At 37.3% G+C, this 25816-nt stretch overlaps 1 long non-coding RNA gene across 1 annotated transcript in view; it reads right to left on the reverse strand.

Moving 5' to 3' along the window:
• Window positions 1–6846: 6846 nt before the first annotated feature.
• The window catches only part of LOC131280296 (uncharacterized), a 28257-nt gene continuing 9287 nt past the window's right edge, over window positions 6847–25816 (reverse strand). The window contains exons 2-3 of the long non-coding RNA XR_009187802.1: window positions 8692–8838; window positions 6847–6900 (exon numbers count right to left, since the gene is read on the reverse strand). This is a non-coding gene — a long non-coding RNA (uncharacterized lncRNA). The remainder of the gene's footprint in view (window positions 6901–8691; window positions 8839–25816) is intronic.

Below are 25816 nucleotides of genomic sequence, written 5' to 3' on the forward strand. Positions count from 1 at the left end.
GAGGCTATTTGATTTGCCCTCTGAAGTTACATTAATATTTCTTTTTTAGCTTCTCAGAGTTCTTGCAAATTGTTCAGCATATTTTTGTATTTATTAACTGATAGTTTGTTAAACTATTGGCTAATAAATAATGCCTCAAAAAGTACACAGCACTTAAGCTTTTATGCATTGAATTAAGTTCAAAGTTAGGAACATGTAGAATTTTAAAACTTATTTTCAACAAGGTTGAGTAAATAAATTTTCAGAAATGCATGCAGTTCTTACAGCAATCATTCCTTGTCTGATGACATTTATATGTTGAACTACATGAAATGTCCAAGATTTGACTGTTTTGATGTATAAAATTAGCAGTTTCATCTGGTTTAACCTCATAGATTTAAGACTTGTTTTTGAAGGTCTTTGCTCTTACATATCCTTTTGTTTGAAATATTCTCTTTCAGGCTCTTTTTGTGATTGACACTTCCTTATCCTTGAATTCTCACTCAAATGTCTCCTCTTTAATGAGACCTCCTCAGACCGTACAATACAAAAGCCCAAACCTCACCCACATTTCCTGTTCTACTTGATACTCTATTTTTCTCAATTGCTAGTATCTGAATGATTAATATGACTACTTATTACAACCTGCCTTCTCTAGAATGAAAATATCCAGTACCTGCTATATAATAGTCATACAATAAATATTTAATAATAAATGAGCTAATGAGGTAATGCTTAAAATTTTGTTGACTGGAAAGATCATGTGTAAACTCTATGGATAATATATTCTAAATATTTTATTGCCTAAGCTGAGTTTTAAAAACCATTCTTTCAAGACAGGAGGGACTAAGGATGTTGAAAAACTTCAGTCCCCTGAGGATTAAGGGACATGGGAGATGGTAGCAGGGGTGAGGGGTGTCAGAGGATAAAGGTTGGAAGGTTGGGGAAAGAAGACTGAAAGGGTAGACACTGTCTGGAGACAATTTTCCGTGGGTCCCTCTCATTTTCCTACTGCTTCCAAGCAGCATTGGCTACTTTGCTCCAGATTACCTTTCAAGGATGTTTGTATAGGGAATGGCTTTGGAAGATAGAGATAGTATCTCATTAGAAAGCACAGTGTCACCTGGCCACCTCTAGTTGCACTGTAGCCTGGGATAGAATATTTTAGTAGTACAATTAGGCTCCTTCTATAAGTAAGAGGGAAAGAATGCATGTTGACAAAAAACTAGCAGCAACTTCCATGTGGTAAAATGTGAAGTTGTGGCTCTGCTAGATTGGATAAATTATATGTTCTTCCATTTATTAGCTATTGTTGAATTTTTAATTATTTTCTCTTAAATCCAACTAATAGATTTTAAGTCCTATTCAAGTGTTAAAATGGGCTGAAATTCCCACATTTCTTCTATGACATTCCCATCCATTCCTCATCACTGAGTCCCATTCCATTATGTACAAAGCCTTCTGTCACAGCCTAAACAATGAAATCCATAACAATCAAATAGATAAAACCAGAGTTTCTAGAAAATTCACCTGTAGGTGATTAGCTAAATCAATTTGAAAAAGTAAGATATTTCACTGTCTGCCTCATAGTGTTTCTCCAGCCCTAGTCTTGGCAAAAATAAATTATATTTAATGGAAGCCAACTCATTACCCCATAAAATTACTACAACACATGTGCCTGAAAACGTAAGACAGATATTCTTAACTTGGCATGCCAGAGTGAACCACAGAAATGTTCTCCAAGAAATGATTTCATTTTGTTGGTTTCAATTTAAAGTCAAATTTTTGGCAAGTAAACCCAAGACAAAATTCTGAGAGCAAAATGGCCTATGGGCAAGAAATCAGATTTTTATATGTTCTCTCACATTTCTTTGACAGCTTACTTGTCTTTGCATACCTGACATAATTACCTGAGAGGCTGACTCTTGCTTTCTATCTGCAGACTTCCTCTTGAGATCTTTCCTTCTGTCCTCCATAGTTAGTAAAGTGGATTAGTTTAGCACACATATGTGGAATTATAGGCCAGTGTAGATTTGAATCACTGCTCTGCCTCTTAATAGCAGTGTAACTTTAGATAAATTATATAACCATTTTGTGCTTCAGTTTATTCTTCTATTTTAAAAAAAAGCATAACATAACAATAAAGCTGTTACAAGGAATGAATGAGTTCATATATTAAAGTTCTTAGAATAGTTCCCAGCATGTAGTGTTATGTAAGTTGTAGCTATTATTATTAGAAGCTAGTTGGATAATAGGGCATGACCTAATTAGTCAGGAGAATGGCTCCCCAAAGTAAGCCTGCCAACTAGAATATGTGTGGAAGGATCAGGTATTGTTAGCATAAGGAACTTGGGAAGCTGGATTATCACGAAAAGCTGCCTGAGATTTCAATTCATTATTTCTTCTGGATGCTCAGGAGTTAAAAAATTTTAGAGTAGAAGATCTCAAGGTTTATCTATATAGTTCCTTTATTTCACAAAGGAAATCCAGATATGAGAATAGTATTAGTTTACATATGTGACCAGTGGAGAGCTGGTACTTTAATTCAACTTTCTTGAGTATGGATGCAGGAGTCTTTTTTTTTTTTCCTATATCAAGGCAGGGGGATTTCTTCATTCCCTCTCAGGTGAGGATGAAAAGAGAAAGAAAAGTGGCATCTGACATATATACCAATCCCAGAGATACCTTCTGACAAATCATGGAAACCAGTCCAATTCTGAAATATTTACTTAATATAATATTTTGAAAGTTAAGAATTGTTGACCTTGGACCTCTATAGCTGTTTCTTCAGCTGATTTTCTATCTCCCATTTCTTAAGGTGATATATGAAATTTGTTTTAATAGTGAGTATGCAGCTTAAAGCCTTAAAAGTGGGCCCAAAATTGTCAAAGAGATAGATTTCCCCACCTGGGTGCCCAGCTGACAATCTATCTTGTTCTTGCCCCCATCTTTCCTCCAGGATAGAGTCAACTGATTTTAAAATGATGTCCAGCACCAGGGATACAAGGATCCTATATTTGTTTAGCATTCTCATTGCAAAACGGCCCTCCCAAAAATCTTTTTGGTCAGCAATATCATCCCTACTTCACTGATGAGGAAAGCAAGACTTAGAACGGGTTCAGAGATGACATAATGAGTGAAGGCAGAGCCTGCCAAAAGCAAACAAACAAACAGGTTTTCTGACCCATTTCCTCTTTAATTCCTTTTTTTTTTTTCAGTATGTACTGGGGGTTGAACCCAGGACCTTGTACAGCGGAAACAGGCTCTCAATCACTGAACTACATCTGCTTCCCAGTGAGTATTTTTGGTTCTTCTTTGTTTGTTTTTAAGAGGTACTGCAGATTGAGTCTGGGACCTCATACATGTGAAGCAGGTGCTCAACCACCTCACTCATTTCATTAATTTTTATACCAGTGTTGTTGTGTGCTTTCCATGTGCACTGGGAAAATAATGAAAATAGTCACTCAACGCCCTTGCTTTCATGAAGCTTACCTTGCATTCTGTGTCAATTGATTTCTCTTCTAACACATAGTAAAAAAAATATTAATTGTCATCAATGAATTTACAAACCAGTCAAAAAAGTAAAATATATCTGGGACCAAGTACAAATAAATAGGCGTATTTGTAAAATAACTTACTGTAAAACAAAATGTGCTAAGGGAAAAATGTAACAACAAGATGATAGAAGGGTAGAAATAACTGAGAAAGACTTCCTGTAGGAAATTAACTTTCCTCCTCCCCTCCCAGTCCCCTGCCCAAATCACTCTATACCTCCAAGCTCCAGGCAGATTGTTTTCATTTTTCAGGACTCACCATACATCCTGCCTTGCTACTGCAAGGTTTCCTTTCCTCCCTTTTTTTTTTTTTGTAACTTATTTGTCAAAGTTTTGTTCACTTTTTAAGGTCTAGTTCAAAAGTTCCCAAGACTGATATAATTATGGTTTAGGAGACTTCACCTGGAATCTGGGGCCTCCCGAGGATGTAAGGGACACTATGAAATATGAAGGAAAAGTCAGTTTATAATAATTTGGCAAATTTTTCATTCCTATGAAATCAAGATACTCTGTAAGAGAAACTGATCTGATATCTAAAATTCATTCACTAATTCAACAAAATTTTATTGAGCAACAACTGTTCTATTTTTCTAAGTAAAGATACATCACTGAAGAAGATGAATGCCCTACTCTTTGATGCTTTATTTATGGAGGGAAATCATAGACTACTTATATATATATATATATATACACACACACATACATATATCTAAAACTTAACATCAATAAATGTATAATGTAAATTTTTTGTAAGTATTAAATATTTTAAAAGATAATGGAATTGTGCCTGAGGGGAGTATATACATATGGTTGACTTACCAGGATCTATATCAGCTTGTAGTGACAAACAGCAGCAATGTATGGTTTGGAGAACAAACTTTGGCTCAAAGGTTGGTACTCTGATTATTATGAATATCCTATCTATGTTATCATTGATTGGCTTAAAAACAAGCATGTGAGACAAGTTTGCTGCAGACTTCTTAATGAGAAAGCTTTTCTCATTAAGAAAAAAGCCATGAGAAATCAATAGGTTATTAACAAGGAACCCTGTAGCTCAGATTGCTCCTGGAGCCATTTTACAACCAGAAGGGAAATAGCCTTTAGGAGGAAGCAGATTCTGTGGATGTTGGAGTGGAGAAAATGAAAGAACTTGTTGAGCTGCTAAGTCAATCACTGAAAACCTACCCATCCTCAGGACTTCCTCTTGTATGCAAAATAAATTTTCTTGCTATTTAAACAAATTTGAACCACATTTTCTTTTACTGATTCCTGAAAACAAATGATACAAAAGAGGATTGTCAGGGAAGACTTACTTGAAAAAGTGACATTTGAAATGAAATCTAAATGATAAGGAAGAGCTGATTGGCTGAAGATCTGGAGTCAATACAAAGACTAAGGAAGGAATAACTGTCTGGTTACTGCGGGAACTAAGGAAAGCTAGTAAGTCTGAAGAAGAGGAAAAAAGAGGATAATGATATAAGAAAATATTGAAAGAGTCATATGATGCAGGGTTTGGTAGACCAAGTAAGGGTCTTAGCCAAAATTTACAGAATCATAATATCTCTTCTTTGAAAGGTATAGCAGCAACAGAAGCCTTAGATATGCATTCTCTCTGAAGTTATAGATCCTCCAAATCATACATGGAAAACAGCATCTTCCAGTATTTTGTAACCACTTCAGCCTTCCCGAAACTGAGATCCACATCTTAGTTTTGAAGATCCTCATTTATCTGAGTTTGATGTAACACAGAGTTCTAAGGCTCCTTCTTGGGGTTATAAACACCCATAGGCAAAACTATGGGCCAAAAAAATCTGGGATTTTTAAGAATCTATTGAAAGACAAATTGAAAGTACGAAGAGAAAAGTCAATAGGCAGATTTCTGGGCATATAAACAATTCTATCTGAAGGTGATCTTCAAATATCCAGAGGTAACTGGAGAATGAGAGAGAATATTAAACTGTCATTACTTATCTTAATAGTTTATGTTTTATTATTGCCTCTAGATCCTTAACAATTTAGTTTCCTGGCTAGTGAAGCAAATCCCATGCAATGGGCTGACTGAAATAGGAATACATTGGCTTATAGTTTTGAGGCTAGGAGAAGTCCAAAACCAAGGTGTCATCTAGGTGATCCTTTCCCCAGAAGGCTCAGCATTCTGGGTCTGGCCTCCAGGGATCCTTGGTCCTTGGCTTTTCTGTCACTTGATAATGTACACGGTAGCCTCTCCTGGCTTTTCCTTTCCCTTCCAGGTTCTGCTGATTTTCAACTTCTCAGTGCTCCCTCTAACTTTCTCTCTGCTTATAAAGGACTCCAATAATCTGGATTAAAGCCCATTTGGGCCACACCTTAACCGAAGTAACATCTTGAAGATATCTTATTTACAATGAGTCCACACCCACAGGAATGGATTATATTTAAGAACATGTGTTTTGGGGGTACATAGCTCCCAGCCCCCACATTTTACATATGGTAAAATAATTGCTCCCTACTTTGTATAACCAGAATAACACAGACGTGTATTTATTTTGTTTTAAAACTAATGTTTATTTATGTATGAGTTTGTATTCTTCAATAGATTGTAAGTTCATGGATGATACAGACAATTTAGAATTCTCTTTTGCTTTCCCTCACCATCTGACAGTTCTTTCAATGTAGCGGCACAATATATTTTTGATAAGTTAATGGTTCCTTAATTGTTATTTGGCACCAAAGGACAGAAATGTGAAGATTTAATTTTTCAATAATTATATCATACAGAAAGCACATACTAGGTAAATACAATCTAGCAGTTGCTGATATTTTATATCAAGGAAGGATTCCCTTTGGGTTTTTTTAATAATTACACTTAAAGTTACCTACCATGGAGAGTTAATTGACAGTTTCAGAAACTGATAGTTCTTTCCTTTCATTTCATAGAAACAATTGTTTTACATTGAAAAGATCTGTCTAAAAATGTACCCCCCTCTCAGTATCCTTCAGATTTGTTTCCTTAAGGAATTATCCTGGTATCCAAAATTTTGTTTTCATGTCCTTCCTATGTGTTTCCAGAGCAACCTGGTTTATATGGCTTGGCATGTTGACTCAGTCTTACTCTGTTAGATATACACAATATATGCTTGGTTGATTAAGAAAAGTTGATAATATCCAACTTCATTCTCACCTCCAAGATCTTATCAGGGAATTAATAAAACAATGTCTGCATTTTGCCTTTGATACAATAAATAACTATATATACATATTGTTGACATTTGTAAAGTAGCATTTATTATGTCAAGAGCATTCACATATATTATTTCACTTCATTCTTGAATTTCTCTCTCCAAATCTAGTGATCATTTCCGCATTCTTTTTCCTTTTTATCTCCAGCCTGAGGCAAAGGAAACTGAAACTCAGAATGATAAATCTGTAGGGCATCAGGAACAAATATTCATTTAAAAATACTCACTGGTGTTCAATGTACTTTATTCACTAAATGTAAGAAATTCTTGAGTGCAAGGGGGATTATTGATGAATGATAGTCTGGTAAGCCTCCTACCATAGTGTCTAATGTGTACTATACATCCACTCAAAGGCTAATTGAATTCAAAGGATGAGAACCATCCTTTAGAAAGAGTTTCAAAAGTAATTCTAGATATAAAAGAAAAACTAGTTTATTCTCCAGGCAAATCAAAACTTCACTTTCTCATCTATTTCTTTTCTTCAACTCTTTTGCTTAATCAAGGTTTTACTTGGGGCAAAATCATACTAATTAAAATCAGGTTCTCTTGCAACTCTAACATTTTTAGTTTCTCTTTTGTTTCCTCATCAATACCTGTAAAGTGTGCTGTATTTTACAATTCAAAATATGGAATATATTACAATGTTTATGCTTCTATTTTTTGGATGTTTTAACGAGCAAATTTGATTTGTCTTCAAGCTTTTGACAGAAAATGTTGTAGTTGCTGAGTGAATCTTGGGTCAACCACAATTAGTTTGCACAATTAATTTTCTAGGCTTTATATCTGTCAAAGTGAAACTGCAAGTGACTTAATGTCTTGGGAGAATGTCAGTGTTACAATTATCATTCTAGTAGGTAAATTAACTGCCTTCCCTCATTTCCAACTGGTTAAAATCAAAGATTCTGTATCTACTTTTGAATATGACCCATTTTTAGAGAGGAAAATTACTAAATTTTTGGTGTTTCAATTGACTCATAATGGGTATATTTAAGTTTATGCTCCCTTTTATTTAAAATATTGCTTTTTCTTTACAAACAATACACTTTTAAAAATCCTTCACTGAATGTACATGTACAGGTTTAGATTTTTGTTATTATTGAGTTATTTGACATTTAATTAAATGGAATGAAAACATTTCTGTCCTAAGCTAACGGAGATAAAATATTGCTGTCATTTATTTCTTGACTAATTACATATTTGCTGTAACACAAAGAGAATTTGCCTTTAAGTGTCTGTAATTCCATGTTAATAGGCAGTTAGAAAGCAAATGGAACTGAACACATGATTCAAATAATGACTTGTGGATTTGGATCCTATGTTGAATCAATTTCTGGAATCCCTTCTAAAATTCGAGACAATTCTGGAAAAGGTCATTTGTGATCTAAATGATAAAAAATAGTAAGGCATGCAGAAACATTTCACACATTTTAAACACAGTTTAAATGTTTTATTGTTAGTTTAGTTTGTGTTTGCGTGGGGGGGGGGGGGAGAGTACATGTGTAGGGTATACTTGGGTTCCTGAGGAACACAAAAGTTGCTAACATTATTTTCACTTCGGCTGGAGCTCTTTAGCTCTAAAGTCAGCCTAAAGGCCAGGGATTGCTAGTATGCTCATTACCAGTGGTTTTCAATAAAGTAGCCATTTGTTTCCTTCAATGCCAGAGAGGTTGACATTGTTGCTGTCAGACATGATATCAAGAAAGCTATATTCTCTGCCTACCCTAAAACATCTCACTGTCTAAGGACAGAAAGCTCCCTGGCTGCCTTTCACCCTTCAAAATGACAGTTGCATGTCACATGAGAACTCAATCAAGTATAGACAGACAAGGAAAGGAAGGCTGTAACAACCTCTCTATCACAGGGAACTTTGGGGACCATATAGCACAATTTTTCATTTTACAGATGGAAACCCTGAGGACCAGGGTGGTGCAAGTTCTTACCCAAGACTCCAGAGATGACTAGTGGAATAGAAACCGTGTCTTCTGACTCCAAAATTTGTTGTTACTGTCAGATCCTCTTTGTGCCATTCATGTGCTCTTCTGTATAGGGCTGGCTTCTTTGCTAGCTGGGCTTCCACTGGTTTAGGCCTACGGGAGGCACCGGTAGAAGATGAGACATTGGAGAAAGGAAAAGAGGGTACTAGCAATCTTCATGAGTGACAATGCCATATTTCATCTTCCACTCATGAAAATGCTAATGAAAATCAGGATTTAAACTTTAGAATAAGGATGGAAAACTCCAAAGCTTTTAGGAGCTGGTAGATCACATAAATGAGTAAGGCAATACCAGTGGACACCATCTAAAAAAGTCAGTCTATCACACAACTGCAAACAATTGTTGCCATGTGAAAAAACTGACATATCATGCCAACTCCTCTGATATTTTAACTGAAATAAGATATCAAGAATTGAATGTAAAATGTCCTTATTTTTAAGTGATAGGGAACATTTAATTTTTTTATTCTATGTGGTCCAAACACAACCTAACTGTGCAATAAATCTGGCAAGCAACTTTAGAGCACCAGCTCACCTGGGGAAGAAACCTGTGCCTAAGTATTCACAGTGAGGTGGAGGGTTAAAGCAATCATCTGGGTAATTCCTCTCCTCCCATGCCCCCCCCACCCCAAATACAATACTAGGATATTTCAATAATCAAATTATTTTATTAAGGTATCTCTGCCCAGTTGCTTAAATATTCTACTTTATTGGTGTATTAAACAAAGAACAGGAGAGGATTGTGGGGTAATGGCAGAGTGGGAAGCTCCAGGATTCAGTCCTTTCACTGGAACAACTATTGAAAATCAGAAACTTTCTTAAACAAATATTTAGAAACTCCATAGGCCAGTAGAACACTGAAGAGCATCCAGGGAACAGCAAGAGGAAGAGGCTGGTAAATTATGGTATGGACCAGTGAACTGCTCTCTCTACATGGTGGTTACCAGCCTCCTTTCCCCTCTCTCATGGCAGTCTACTTTGGGGTCCAGCCCCAAGCTACTTCACTGGTAACAGAAAGGTTTGTAAAAATCCTCTTCCCCAAGGTCAGGGATGGGTATAGTCAATTGTTGTTCAGGACTTTTGATTACTATCTTCAAATATCTGGAGGCCCAGGTCTGAGGATGCCCACAACCATTTCAACTCACCCTAGGCAGAGGTTGTGGCAGAGGAGACTCAAAGATACTATGCTTCCTCAGGGCTGGGAGGGACAGTTAGCTGAAGGGCAGTGCCTACTGGGAAGACCAGAAAGCTCAGCTTTGGGGAGCCATGGAAGAAGCTCTCCTTGCCATTTCAGATGCCCCCTGCAGAGCACTTTGATGGCAGTCTGTGACCCTGTCAAGGATCCCTGGTCCTTTATCAGCTGGGAAAAATAGACTTGGGAAAGTGCTCTCCAGTGTTCTCCTTCTCCCAGAACTTGCCATCCAGGCAAAGGCAGTTTGAGAAAAACAAAAGACTGTAAGAAACTATAGAGATGGATAATCTGGGACAAAGCCTTGCCAGCTTCAAACACCTGGGAGAGGGAGGTCCATCTCTTGGAAAACAGAGGGGACAACCAAACTGTTGTAAATAGGGGAGCCCCAAAGTAACTAACAAGTAAAAATCTAGAACAAGACACAGGCACTTAAAGAAAGGGAAATGCCTGAACACTGCATACAACTTGGTAGCACTTCCTGATAGTAGGACTGAAGCTCAAGAAAATCTATCTTATCACCAGCTGGTTACAGAATCAAGACCCAAACATCTCAGGAAATAAATCCTACAGCTAATATTTTAAAAAATTAAAACAGGGTGCAAGAAGAGTAAAGACAAGGAAACTGGAAATAGTGGCCCATCAAAAGTAAGATGATAAAAATCCAGGAAATACCAATGGAGAATACCAGAAGGTAGACACATCAAACAAAGCCTTAAAAAAGTTTCTTAAAAATGCTCAAGAGGGAAGCAGACTTGGCCCAGTGGATAGGGCATCCGTCTACCACATGGGAGGTCCATGGTTCAAACCCCGGGTCTCCTTGACCCATGTGGAGCTGGCCCATGCACAGTGCTGATGCGTGCAAGGAGTGCCATGCCACCCAGGGGTGCCCCCCGCATAAGGGAGCCCCATGCGCAAGGAGTGCGCCCCATAAGGAGAGCCGCCCAGTGTGAAAGAAAGTGCAGCCTGCCCAGGAATGGCACCGCACACACGGAGAGCTGACACAACAAGATGATGCAACAAAAAAAGACAGAGATTCCCATGCCACTGACAACAACAGAAGCAACAAAAAAGAACACGCAGCAAATGGACACAGAGAACAGACAACTGGGATGTGTGTGGGGGGAGAGAGAAATAAATAAAATAAATCTTTAAAAAAAATGCTGAAGAAGAAAACAGAAAGCACAAAGAAAGAACTAAAGGATATCAGGAAAACAGTGAATAAGGACTATGAGAATGTTAGTAAAGAAACAAATTTTAAAAAGGAACCAAACAGAACTACTGAGTTGAAGACCCCAAAATCTGAAATGAAAATTCTCAAGAAGGTTTCAAGGGCAGATTGGAGCTGGCAGAAGAAATAACCAGTGAACTCAAAGACAAGATATTTGAAATGAGTCAGGCTGAGAAGCAGAAAGAAAAAAAACCATTATAAAAGTGAAAGTAGTCTGAAACTTCAATGGGACACCATCAGGCATATGAATATGTGCACAATGGGAATCCCAGAAGGAGAAATGGCAGAAGGAATAGTAAAAGAAATAATGAGAGAGAACTTCCCAAACTTAACACATCCAAGAAGCTCAGAGAACATCACACAGGATAAACATGAAGAAAAATATACTTAGTCATATTCTGGTCACATAATCAAAAGCAAAGGACAGGGAAGTGGCTGTGGCTCAATAAGTTGGGCTCCTGTCTACCATATGGGAGGCCCTGGGTTCACGTCCTAGGGCTTCCTTGTGAAGGCAGCCTTGCCCACATGCTACGGAACGCCGCCTGGCCCACAAGTGCCATGGAGAATCAACTCAGCAAGGTAATGCAACAACAACAAAAAAGGGAGACAAGCAAAAACACAGAAGAGTGCCCAGCGAATGGACACAGAGAGCAGACAGCACACAAAAAGCCACAAGGGTGGGGGTGGGGATTAAAAATTTTTTTAAATTAAAAATTTTTAAAAAAAGCAAAGGACAAAGAAAGAATTCTGAAAGTTGCAAGAGAAAAGTAACATGTTATGTATAAGGGAATCCTATTGGATTAAGTGTTGATTTCTCATCTGAAAACATTGGGGCAAGAAAGCAATGGGGTGGAAGGAGGGGCAAGATGGTGTCAGATTAAGTACATACTCATCTTCTCTCTTGCAAAAAAACAGCAGAGTAGAGGCAAGATTCTGCCAGAGTGAAATGTTTGGGCACCCACAGAGCAGGAGGCTTCAGGGCATTGATCAGGAGAGAGGTCGACAAAGAGATTAATTCTCAAGGTAAAACCGTGAGTTTCTGGCCTTTGAGTGGAACTGCCAGGCCTAAGTCCCACCCTGAAGGCAAAAAGCCAAGGTAAGCCCCAACTCCCAGCCAGGGGAGGCCTTATCAGAGAGTGGGAGGCTTCTGGCAAAGGGTGGAGAGGGGTTTCCATTCTGTGGGTTTGATTTGCCTGGACCCGCTTTTTGAGCTTTGAGGAGCATACCAGCTGGCTTGAGGTGGCACCAGGAAGAGGGGAGAAGTGAATCTGCTGAGGCAGCCTGATTTACCTAACAGCTTGGGATAGAGTAACTTGGCCTGGGAAAAGGCTGAGTCAGACAATTAACTAGTCCAGTACTGAAAACTCCCATAAGGGAGGCAGGAAGCAGGAAGTGCTTAATAAGCTTCCAAGAGACTATTTAGGGCTCCCTGGGAGGAGGGGGTGCTCTCAAAGAGGGTTGAGAGTCATTTTCTTCTGCAGTGAGTTAAGTCACCAGGGTCCCATTTGAATTTCAAAAGGGAACTCTCACACAGGCTGTTGTGTCCTGGCTGCCCTGGGGAAAAAAGCAATAAAAGTAGAAAGGGGGCAAGGACAGATTCCTAATCAGCAGGAATTTATCCAATTGCAAAGACTCAAACCTGCCCAGAGAAAGTGACTAGAAAGTTTTCTGAAAACTGACCCAAGGAGAAAGTTTAGCTCAGTTGAGGAGTTATCTGCCTTGAAAATAAAGGCCCCTAGTTTGATTCCTGGCTCCTCTTAGAGTAGAGATCCACCAGCATACTAAACATCCAGCTGATACTTTAGGACAGGGAAAACATAGACATTATTTTTGTATTAGATTCTCTTGGGTCTCTTAGTTTTCCTTTAAAAAAAGGAGGGGGTACTTTTGTCATAAAATTTAACTTAGTTTACTCACTAAAACATGCTTCAAAACCTGCAGATGGCTGCATAAGTAATTGACTGATGAACACCGGCAGCCTGAGAAGATCCACAGGGACCTAAGAGGGAAGACTGTTTTTCCTTAGATTTTGTCTGACTGCTTGCTTTTAGGGTTGTTTTTTGGTTTTCTTGTCTTTCTTTCCTCTCCCCCCCGACCCTGCCCCTTTTTAAAAAATTAGTTGCTGCTGGCTTCTTTCCTGTTTGCAGTGCTTCCTCTTCCATGATTTCCCCTTTAATGTGTATATTGATGTTGGCTACCAATGCTATCTCTTTTCCTTCCTACATCTTTCTAAATTCCACTTTCTGTTGTTGTTCTTACATTCTACCTCTCTTTGTTTAGAACTCAATTTTTCTGTTTTTTTATTTCTAACTCTTCTATTCTGTTTTCTTTATTTTGTTAACTGTTTTTCCTCTTGTCCTTTCTTTTCTCTTTCCTTCTCTCATCATTCTGGCCTTTTAATTCATTCTATATACTTCTCTATATTCAGTCTCCCATTTCATTGTGCGTACTCCACTTTTTAATTCCTATTACTCTACACTGCTTACATGAGTTAGATATTCATTTCCCTCTGTCTTATACAGTTCCTCTTCTAACTTTTACTATTATCATTACTATTACCCATTTTCTTTTCTTACTTCTTTTGCTTTTTCTGGCCCTAATCTTTTCCTTCAAGGGAACATAGACAACAACAAGGAAATAAAATAAGAAGAACAAAGTGTCAAAGAGAAAACTTAACACACACACAAACAGCAACTAAATAAAACCTTAGAGTAGAGAAAGAAGCCAATCAAGTGAATAAACCCATCAAGATAAAAAGATGACCAGACAGCAACAAAAAATTACAAACCATACCAAGAAACAGGAAGACAGGGCCCAGTCCAACGAACAAACTAAAAACCAGGAAGCTGTCCAAACAAATATCATTAACTAAATTAATGAAGTGATGGAAGAAATTAAGGATATCAAGAAAACACTAGAAGAACATACAGAAGAAATTGTGAAAATAAAAAGAAAACTGATATGATGGTGATGAATACCACAATCCAAGAAATCAAAAATACCTTTGCAGTTACATAACAGCAGATCTGAACAGGCAGAAGAAAGAATTAGGGATGTGAAAGATAGTACATCTGAAATTAAACAGTAGAACAGATAGATAAAAAGAAAAAATCCAACAGGGTCTTAGGAATTTGACTGACAACACAAAACACATAAAAATATGAATAATAGGTATCGCAGAGGGAGAAAAAAAGGAAAAGGGAACAGAAGGGGTGTTGGAGGAAATAACGGCTGAAAAGTTCCCAACCCTATTGAGGGAGATGGATGTACATGTCCAGGATGTGCAAACATTATAAATCCCAACAGGCCTATGCTAAGACATATACTTGTCAAACTGTCCAATACTCAAGGAAAAGAGAAAACCATGAAGGCAGCAAGAGAAAAGAGAACTATCATATACAAGGGAAGTTCAATAAGATTAAGTGCTGATTTCTCATCTGAAACCAAGGAGGCAAGAAGGCAGTAACATGACATAGTCAAGATACTAAAAGAAAAAAAAATTGCAGTCAAGAATTCTCTATCCAGCAAAGCTGGCTTTCAAAAGAGATGGAGAGTTCAAAGTATTCACAGATAAACAGAAACTGGTAGTACGCCAATAGAAACCTGCACTTCAAGAAATACTAAAGGGAGTTCTTCAAGTTGAAGGGAAAAAACAGGAGAGAGAGAGTTGGAGGAGAGTCTAAGAACAACTGGAAAGACAAAAAGAGAAATAAAAACAACATATGATGCACATAAACCTGAAGAAATTATCGCTAATGTAAGTAATCCCTTGAGAGTAATAACACTGAATGTTAATGGATAAAAGTCACCAATCAAGAGACACAGATTGGCAGAATGGATAAGGAAATATGACCCATCTATAAGCTACCTATATGAAACCCACCTTAGGGAAGCGGACTTGGCCTAGTGGTTAGGGCATCCGTCTACCACGTGTGAGGTCCACGGTTCAAACCCCGGGCCTCCTTGACCTGTGTGCAGCTGGCCCACATGCAGTGCTGATGCATGCAAGGAGTGCCCTGCCCCGCAGGAGTGTCCCCCATGTAGGGGAGCCCCATGTGCAAGGAGTGTGCCCCATAAGAAGAGCTGCCCAGTATGAAAGAAAGTGCAGTCTGCCCAGGAATGGTGCCGCACACACAGAGAGCTGACACAACAAGATGACGCAACAAAAAGAAACACAGATTCCCATGCCGCTGACAACAACAAAAGTGGACAAAGAAGAACATGCAGCAAATAGACACAGAGAACAGACAACTAGGGCAGGGGCAGGGGGAAGGAGAAAGAAATAAAATAAATAAAAAATCTGTAAAAAAAAAAAAGAAATCCACCTTAGTCACAGGAATTCAAGGAGGCTAAAAGTGAATGGCAGGAAAACAATCTTATAAGCAAACAATAACCAACAAAGGGTGGGAGTAGCTATACCAATATCAGACAAAATGCACTTTATTTGCAAAACTATTGTAAGAGACAAAGACAGACATTACAGATTAGTAAAAGGGCTAATCTTCCAAGAAGAAAGAACAATCATAAACATTTATGCACCTAACCAGGGTGCTTCAAAATACATGAGGCAAACACTGGAAAAATTAAGTGGAGAAATAGATGTCTCTACAATTATAGTGGGGGACTTTAATACACCATTATCACTATTAGACAGAATGTCTCAACAGAGAATCAATAAAAAAACAATGATTTAAATACTACATTAGAGGATCTGGACCTAATAGACCTATACAGAACACTACACCCAAATACAGCGGGATATACATTATTCGCAGGTACACATGGATCATTCTCCAAGATAGACCATATGCAAGGCCACAGAGAAAGTCTCAGTGAACTCAGAAAGACTGAAATCATACAAAGTAATTTCTCTGACTATAATGGAATAAAGCTGGAAGTCAGTAAGGGCCAGAGAATCAGATTAGGCACAAAGATGTGGAAGTTAAACAACAGACTCTTAGACAAACAATGGGTCAAGGAAGAAATTTCAAAAGAAATCAGTATCTTCCTTGAAACAACTGAAAATGACAGCGCAACATATCAAAACTTATGGGATGCAGCAAAAGCTGTTCTGAGAGGGACATTCATAGCCATAAATTCATATCTCAAAAAAGAAGGAGTGAAAATTGAAGAACTAATCACACATCTGGAGGAATTAGAAAAAGAACAACAAACTAACACCAAAGGAAGCAGAAAGAAAGAAATAACAAAGATCAGAGCAGAACTAAATGAAATAGAAAATAAGAAAGCACTAGAAAAAATGAAACTGAAAGCTGGTTCTTTGAGATGATCAATAAAATTAACAAACTCTTGGCTAGACTAACAAAGAAAAAAAGAAATAAGATGCAAATACACAAAATAAGAAATGAGGAAGGGGTTATCACCACTGACCCCCACAGAAATAAAGAGTATCATAAGAGGATACTTTGAAAAATTATATGTCAACAAGAATGACAATTTAGAGGAAATGGACAATTTAGAGGAAACACACAAGCAGTCCACATTAACGAAAGAAGAAATTGATGAACTCAACAGACTAATCACAAGTAAAGAGATAGAATCAGTCATTAAAAACCTCCCAACTAAGAACAGTCCAGGACCAGAAGGCTTCACAGGTGAATTCTACAAAACATTCCAGAAAGAACTAACACCTATCCTGCTAAAAATCTTCAAAAAAACTGAAGTAGAAGGAGCATTGCCTAATTCATTCTATGACGCCAACATTACCATAATACCAAAGCCAAACAAAGATGTCACAAGAAAGGAAAATTACAGACTACTCTCTAATGAACCTAGATGCTAAAATATTCAAAATAATACTTGCTAATCATATTCAATGACATAGAAAATGAATTATATACCAGGACCAAGTGGATTTCATCCCTGGTATGCAAGGATGGTTTGACATAAGAAAATCAATCAGTGTAATACACCACATAAACAGATTGAAAGAGAAAAATCATCTCTATAGATGCAGAAGAAGCATTTGACAAAATACAGCACCCTTTCCAGATAAAACACTGCAAAAGATAGGAATAAAAGGAAACTTTCTGTACATGGTAAAGAGTATATATGAAATTCTAAAAGCTTTCCCTCTAGGATCAGGAACAAGACAAGGTTGCCCACTATCACTGCTCCTATTTAACACTGTGTTAGAAGTACTTGCTCAAGCACTGAAGCAAGAAAAAGATATAAAAGATATCCAAATTGAAAAGGAAGAAGTAAAAATTTCACTATTTGCAGACATGATCCTATACATACAAAACCCTGATAAATCTACAACAAAGCTTCTAGAACTAATAAATGAGTTCAGTAAAGTCACAGGTTATTAGATCAATGTGCAAATATCAGTAGCATTTCTATATACCAATAATCAACAATCTGAGGAGGAAATCAAGGAAAAAATACCATTTACAATAGTAAATAAAAATAATCAAATACCTAGGAATAAATTTAACTAAAGATGTAAATGAATTATACACAGAAAACAACACAACACTGTTAATGGGAATCAAAGAGGACTTAAATAAATGGAAGAATATTCCCTGTTCATGGATAGGAAGACTAAATATCATTAAGATGTCTATCCTACCCAAACTAATTTACAGATTTAATGCAATACCTATAAAAGTCAATACAACATTTTTTTCTGAATTGGAAAAACTAACTATGAAATTTATTTGAAAGGGCATGAGGCCCTAAATAGCCAAATACATATTGAAAAAGAAAGATGAAATCAAAGGAAAAACACTCACGACTTTAAAACATACCTCAAAGCTACAGTGGTCAAAACTGCATGGTATTGGCACAAGGATAGACATACTGACCAATGGAACTGATTTAAGAGTTCTGACTAGATCCTTGCATATACAGTCATCTGGTATTTGACAAGGCCACCAAGCCACTCAACTGGGAGAGAATGACCTCTTTAACAAATGGTGCTTGAAGAATTGGATATCCATATCCAAAAGCAGAGAGAGGAACACCATCTCACACCTTACACAAAAATCAACTCAGGGTGGATCAAAGATCTAAATATAAGAGCCAAGAACTTAAAGACCTTGGACAATAATGTAGGGAAGCATCTACAGGGCCATTTAATAGGAAATGGCTTCATGACCTTCACACCCAAAGCAGGAGCAGCAGAAGAAAAAATAGATAATGGGGCTTCCTCAAAATTAAAACCTTTTGCACCTCAAAGAAGTTTGTCAAGAAAGTGAAAAGACAGCCTAGTCAATGGGAGAAAATGCTTGGTAACCATATATCTGATAGGAGCCTAATATCTAGCATATATAAAGAAAACCTATATCTCAAAAAGAAAAAGAAAAACAACTCATTTTAAAAACAGGCAAGGGATTTGAACAGACACTTCACCAAAGAAGAAATACAAATGGCTAAAGAGCACATGAAAAGATGCTCAATATCACTAGCTATTAGGGAAATGGAAATCAAAACTACAATGAGATACCATCTTATATCAACTAGACTGACAGCCATTAAAAAAACAGCAGACTGCAAGTTGGAGAGGATGTGGAGGAATGGGAAAACTCATCCACTGCTGGTCTATTAATAACCCCTGATATTGATGACTATGCTTGTGAGCCTTTTGCTCTTGAAATTGCAACTTAGCCTAGTGTTGTAGGGTGCCTAAAATTTGCCTCTTGAGAGCCTCCATGTTGCTGAATGTGACCTCTCTAAGCCAAACTCAGCATATAAATGCATTACCTTTCCCCCAATATTGGACATGACTTCCAGGGATTAGCCTCCCTTGCACCCAGGGATTACTACCAAGCACCAGGTGGTGATGCAACTGGAAAAAGACCTTGAATAAAAGGAGAAAATGATAAAGACAACTGAGTTTATATGGCTAAGGGACTTAAAAATGTGTCTGGAGGTCATCAGAGAGTTAACGCTTATGCACATCTCAGCAAGATCTCATAAGACAGCCAAAGTAGATACTACACCAAATAGTGGAGCCCCTGAGGGCTAAGAAGACACCCAGGTCCTGGCAGATAGCTCTGGAATTTGATGCCTTGCCAACTGGCCCTACTTTGGAGTCTGTGCTCCTGAGTGTGACAGAGTTGGACTCAGATGTGACTTCTCTACACATATCTCTTCTGTCCCTTTTATTTTTTATGTTTTACCTTTATTTTTTCCTTCTTTACTTTTAAATGTTACATTAAAAAAATATGAGGTCCCCATATACTCCCCCCCCCCACACTTCCACATCAACAACCTCTTCCATCATCGTGGCACATTCACTGCACCTGGTGAATACATTTTGGAGCACTGCTGCATCATATGGACATTGATCTACGTTGTAGTCTACGCTCTCCCCCATTCCACCCAGTGGGCCATGGCAGGGCACACAATGTCCAGCATCTGTCCCTGGTGCACCATCCAGGACAACTGCAAATCCTGAAAATGCATCCACACCATATCTCTTCTTCCCTCTCCCTACCATCAGCAGCTACCGTGGCCACTATCTCCACATCAATATTATAATTTCTTCCCTTACAAATCACAATAGTTCCCCAGCAGAACACCAGTCAATCCACTCCAGTCCATACTCTATTCCTCCATCCTGTGGACCCTGATAAAAATACAAAAAAAAGTTTTAAAAATGGAAAAGTAATGATAAATCTATACTTTTGGGTATATGATGAACAAAGATCTAAATGGTAATAAGTAGAAAAAATTGTGGGGGTATAGAGGGTATAGGAAAACTATATGTGATATTATTTAAGTTAGTATCAAACCAAACATGATTGTTATACATTTAGTATGTTAAATTTTAGCTCCATGGTAACAACCAGAAAATAGATTTAAAAATACATCCAAATGAATAGAGAATGTACTCACTATGGTACAATACAAAAAACAAGTAAATATAAAAGTAGGCATTAATGGAAGAATTTACGGACAAATAAGGTATAAGGCATACAAAGGCTAAAGAGCAAAATGACAGAAGTCCTACATCATCAGTAATGACTTTAAATGTAAATGGATTAACTCTCCAGTCAAAAGGCAAAGATTGGCAGAGACTCACCTTAAATGGGGAAAATATACAATATAAATCATCACCAAAAGAGAGCTGAAGTAGCTACACTAGTATCAGATAAACTAGACTTTGTCAAAAATAGTTACAAGGGACAAAGACATTCATTATATACTGATAAAGGAGATAATTCAACAAAAAAGATTTAACAATTATAAATATATATGCATCTAACAGCAGAGCTCCTGTATCAGTCAGGCAAAGGGTACTGATGCAAAGTACCAGAAATCAGTTGGCTTTTATAAAGGGTATTTATTTGGGGTAGAAGCTTAAAGTCACAAGGCCTTGAAGAGTCCAACTCAAGATACCATAAGAGGTACTTTCTCACCAAATGTCTGTTGCCACATGTTGAAACAAGATGGCTACTGATAGCTGTGATGGTTTTGTCATCCTCTTCCCTCTTAAGGCTCCATAGGTCCAGCTTCTTTCAATCTCAGTTGTAGGTTGGTATAAGGCTTGTCTATCTTCCTGGGGTTCATTTATTTCCAGGCTTAGCTGCTTGGTTCTCTTCAGAAGGTCAGCTATAAACTATCAGATGAATGACTCATATCTCTTCTTGGGGCCTCTGCTATGTCTATGGAGCTGTCTCTCTTCCTTTGTGTTGTTCTTCTCTGTACATCTACTTCTGTGTATTTCTTCTTCTACCTCCTTCTTGATTATCCACCTATATAGCTCACCAAGGGGACTGGGACTCAACTCTGCATGACTTAATGATATGGTCAAATCAAAGCCCTAATCTTGATTTAATCAAGTAAATGTAAAGCCTTTACATTTAAATCAATCAAAGGGTATCATGCCCAGAGGAACAGACTAGTTTACAAACATAATCTCTCTTTTTGGAATTCATAAATAATATCAAACTGCCACAGCTCCAAACTATATGAAATAAAAACTGACAGATTTGGAGATAGACAATTCTATATTAATAGTAGTTGACCTTAATGTACAATTTTTGATAATACATAGAGTATCTAGTCAGAAGGTCAATAAGGAAATACAAGACTTCAACAATACTCTAAACCAACTAGACCTAAGATATAAGTATAGGTATAGGTATAGGTATAGGTATAGGTATAGATATAGGTATAGGTATAGGTATAGGCATAGATACATAAAGAAAACTTCACCCAATGAAAACAGAATACACATTATTCTTGAGTGCACAGAGATCACAGGATAGACCATATGTTAGGTCACAAAACAAATCTCAATAATTTAAAGAATATTGAAATCATAAAATTTATATTCTCTGACCACAACAAAATGAAGAAATCAATAATAGAGGGGGAAATGGAAAAATCATAAATATGTTTATCTGTGAATATCTTATACTCTTAAGCATCCAATGATTAAAAAGGAAATCACATGTGAAATTAGGAGATGTATTGAGGCAAATGAAAATACAATATACCAAAACTTACGGGATGCAGTAAAGGCAGTGATGAGAGGGCAATTTATATGCTGACTTTTAAAAAAAAGAAAAACTTTAAATTGTAAACCTAAACCTAAGCTAGTAGAAGGAAAGAAATAAAGGATAAAGGAATATTCAGTAATTCATTTTATTATGACAACCTCACTCTCATACCAAATCCAGATAAAGATACCAACAGAAAAGAAAACTTAGACCAATATCTCTTATAAATATAGGTGCAAAAGTCCTCAACAAAATACTAGCAAACAAAATCTACATCATAGTAGAAAAACTATACACCATTATCAAGCGGGGTTTATCCCTGGTATGCAAGGGTGAAACAACAATTACAAAAATAACAATCAATGCCATATATCACATTAACACAAAGAAGTGAAAAACAACACATGAGCATATCAATTGATGAAAAAATATCATTCGATAAAATCCAGCATTCCTTCTTGATAAAAACACTTATAACACTAAGAATAGAAGGAAATTTCCCAACATGATAATGGACATATTTGAAGAACCCATAGCAAACATCATGCTCGATGGTGAAAGACTGAAAGCTTTCCCTCTAAGATCAGGAGCAAAACAAGGATGCTCACTGACACCATTGTTATTCAACTCTGTACTGGAAGTTCTTGCCTGAGCAATAAGGCAAGAATTGGAATTGAAGAAGTAAACTCTCCTATTTGCAGATGTCATGGTGCTATATACAGAAAACCATGAAAAACCCACAGCAAAGTTCCTAGTTCTAATAAATGAATTCATCATAGTGACAGGGTAGAAGATCAACAACCCCAAATCAGTAGTGTTTCCATACAGTATGCCAGTTTGAAGATTTTGAGGACCAGAGAAAATTGTGTCCTTGGGATTAATCCATTCCTGTGCATGTAAACTACTGTAGGTGGGTACTTTTGATTAAATTACTTCAGTTAAGGGCCTTTAATTAGATTGTATGACCCATGGTGGGTCTTATTCCTCTTACCAGAGTCCTTTATAAACAGGAATAAAAGCCACAGATACAGAAAAAAGCAGCAGAGACAGATAGGAATCCAGAAGCTAAAAGAGAAAGCCCTGGAAGCCAGAAGCTGAAATCAATATGACACAGAAGCTGAGAAGACACCTTATCCAGAAGCTGAAAGCAACGAGGCCCAGAGGAGAGGGGAGAAACAAGCAGATGTTGCCATGTACCTTATCACCTACAGCTGCAGCTTGTGAAGAAAACATCTCCTGATGATACTTTCATGGCCTAACTGTTAGCTTTTAGCCTAATAAATCATTATTGTAAAAGCAAATAAATTTCTGGTATAATGTCCCAGCATCTTTTAGCAAACTAAATATAGAAATTGGTACCAGAAGTGAGGTGTTGTTATGCAAATATCAAAAATATTGCAACATTTTTATAAATGCGTAAGGGGAACTTTCTGGAAGAACTGTGAGATGCTTGATAGAAAAGGTCTAGATTGCTTTGAAGAGACTGTTGGTAGAAATGTGGACACTAAAGATGCTTCCAATAAGGCCTTAGGCAGAAGTGATGAATGTGTTGTTGAAATCTGGGAGGAAGGTAATCACAGTAAAGTGGCATAGAACTTGGTGAAATTAACTCCAGATGTCAAATGGAAGGCAAAATTTGAAAGCTATTAGCTTAGATATTTAATTGAGATTTCCAAATTAAATGTGGACAATGCAGCTTAGGTTTTACTTGCAAGCTTTAAACAACATGTAAAAGGAAAGGGATAAGCTGAGAACTGGACACTGGGCACAAAGAAACAGAAATTGGTAGTTTCAGAAATTCTGAGCTTATAGAAAGTGAGTCCCCAGAGAACAGAGCCCCATGTAAGGATTTAACTGAACATGCAACCATCTAATCATTTCAGTGTAACTCAGGATTAGAAATGCAGTTATCCAGGAAGAATCTGTGAAAAGTCTTACTATCTCATAGGATTTCAAAGGCAGAAAGTGGGACAAAAGTGGGACACCATCCATGTGTGTGAAAAGGGTGAGTTTGCCCTGGTACTTGAAGAGAGTGGGTATTCCTCCCCAGTGTTCAGAGGGAGTGTTACCACCTCAGGCTTCAGAGAGGGTGGGACAAAATCCCCATGGATTGAGGAGACTTTGGTCATGAACTTAATGTTCTTAGGTGGTTGAGCCTGTGCTCCAGAGATTGGGCAGAGTGTGGCCACCACCTCAGTGTTCTAAGAGGGTGGGGCATGGTGTTAGGCCACCATCCTGATGATTGATGAGGGTGGAGTGAAGATCATATCCCCTGGGAGAGCCGTTGGACAGAGTGGGACTGCTGCTCCATTGGGTTCTGAGGATAAGAAATGATCATTCTATAGATAACTCTCAGAGCTTGAAATCTAAAGGAGTATGCCTTGCAGTTTTTTTAATGGTTTGGGACCTGTGATCCCTGTTTTCCTCCCAATTTATTCCTTTGGCAATGAGAATGTTTATACTGTGACCTTTGTACATTGTCCCTCCTTTGTACATTGGAAGCAGATAACTTATTTTCTAAGTTTTCCAGGTCCACAGCCTGAGGGGAATTTTGTCCCAAGACAGATGTACTTAAAACCTATTTTAATGGGATTTGTACTCAATACTGTTACTAAAATGATTTGAGGCTTTTTATAATATTGTGATAGAATGAATGCATTTTGCATATGGAAAGAACTTATAATTTGGGGGACCAGAGGGTGGAATGTAGTAGTTTGAGACTCTCATGGATCCCAAAAAGTTATGTTCTTAAATTAACCAGTTCTGGTGGGTATAAAACCTACTGTAGGGGGAACCTTTTAAATAGATTCAGTTAAGGGACCTTCCTTTTGATTAGTTCTCGTCAGTAAGGCATGACCCAGGGTGGGTCTTAATCCTCGTATTGGGGGTAATACAAAGAGAGAAGGCCACAGAGACATAGAAAAAGCCACAGATGCAGAGAAAACAGCCCTAGAGCAAGAAGCTGAAATCAGCAAAACTTGGGAGAAGGTGAAAGCTATACAGCCCAGAGGAAAAGGCAGAGACCATTAGGCACCATTATGTGTCTGATTGCTCATGGGCTCAGGTAGAAAGAATCTCTTGATGATGCCTTGATTTGGATACTTTCATAGCCTCAGAACAGTAAGTTTATAAGTGAATAAATCCTTTCTTGTAAAAAGTCAACCTGTTTCTGGTATATTGCCTTGGCAGCTTTTAGCAAACTGAAAGAACAATCAGTGAACAATTGGAAGAAGAAATGAAGAAATCAAGAAAAAAAATCCATTCACAATAGCAATTTAAAAAACCAGAAAACTAGCAATAAATCCAATCAAGGACATAAATGAATTGTGTACAGAAAGCTACAAAACATTGTTAAAATAAATCAAAGAAGACCTAAATAAATGGAAGAAAATTCCATGTTCATGGATTAGAAGATTAGATAGTGTTAAGATGTCAGTATGACCAAAAGATTCAACAAAATCCCAATGCAAATTTCTACCATCTTCTTTGTATAAATAGAAAAGCCAATCATCAAATATATATGGAAGGGTAATGGTCCCCAAATAGCCAAAGCTATCCTGAAAAAGAAGAACGAAGTTGAAGAACTTATACTTCCCAATTGTGAAACTTATTACAAAACCACAGTAATCAAAACAGCATTGTACTGGCACGAAGACAGATATATAGACCAAGGGAATTGAATTGAGAATTCAGAAATCAACCCTCACATTTACGGCCAAATGATTTTTTATAAGGGTGCAAAGGATTTTCGACTGTAAAATAATAGTTCTTCAACAAATGATGCTGGGAAAACTGGATCTTCATTTGAAAAACAAATTAAAGAGGACCTGAACCTCTCAGTGTATTAAAAAAATCAACTCAAAATGGATCAAAGACCTTAATAGCTAGAACTATCAAATTCCTAGAAGAAAATGTGGGAAAGCATCTTCAGGGCTTTGTGTTAGGCAATGATTTCTTAGACTTTATACCTAAAGCACAAGCAACAAAAGAAAAAATAGATAAATGGGACCTCATTAAAATTTAAAACTTTTATTCTTCTAAGGACTTTATCATGAAAATAAAATAACAACGTACACAATAAGAGAAAATTTGGAAACCACCTATTGATAAAGGATTTATATCCAGACTATATAAAGAAACCCATCAAGTTAACAAAAAGACAAACAACTCAATTTAAAA

This window comes from Dasypus novemcinctus, chromosome 10 (genome assembly GCF_030445035.2).
Source record: "Dasypus novemcinctus isolate mDasNov1 chromosome 10, mDasNov1.1.hap2, whole genome shotgun sequence".
NCBI classification, from domain to species: domain Eukaryota; kingdom Metazoa; phylum Chordata; class Mammalia; order Cingulata; family Dasypodidae; genus Dasypus; species Dasypus novemcinctus.